We start from the raw sequence: 597 nt of genomic DNA, 5'->3' as shown, positions 1-597 counted from the left end.
TATATATATATATATATATATATATATATATATATATATATATATACACACATATGCACATAATATGTATGAATATGTATATGAGTATATATGTGTCTATGTATATACACCTGTATGTATATATGTGTGTACATGCGTGTTTGCACATGCACGCATGTCTGTAATGTTTGTGTGTGTATGTGTCTGTGCATGCATATGTGTAATGTTTGTTTGTGTGTCTGTATATGTGCCTGGATATATATATATATATGTGTGTGTGTGTGTGTGTGTGTGTGTGTATATATATACACACACACACACACACACACACACACACACACACACACACACACACATACACAGAAAGCATATGCACACACATACACCTCCATATAGACAATTAATTTATAAATATAAAAGAATAAATCCATGGTAATTAAGAGCTCACTCAATAACAGATAACTAAACTCCAATTTGCTATTATATTTCACAAAATTCGAAATGAATCTGACTGGTGTATATATATATATGTAATTAGCTAAAACAATCTTTAAGAGCAATATATTCAACAGAAAAGCATAAATTTCACTTGCAGTTTATAGTTGGTGTTCGATGGTT

Source organism: Octopus bimaculoides, chromosome 21 (assembly GCF_001194135.2).
Source record: "Octopus bimaculoides isolate UCB-OBI-ISO-001 chromosome 21, ASM119413v2, whole genome shotgun sequence".
In the NCBI taxonomy this organism is placed as follows: Eukaryota; Metazoa; Mollusca; class Cephalopoda; order Octopoda; family Octopodidae; genus Octopus; species Octopus bimaculoides.
Note: the sequence above shows the minus strand (reverse complement) of the source record.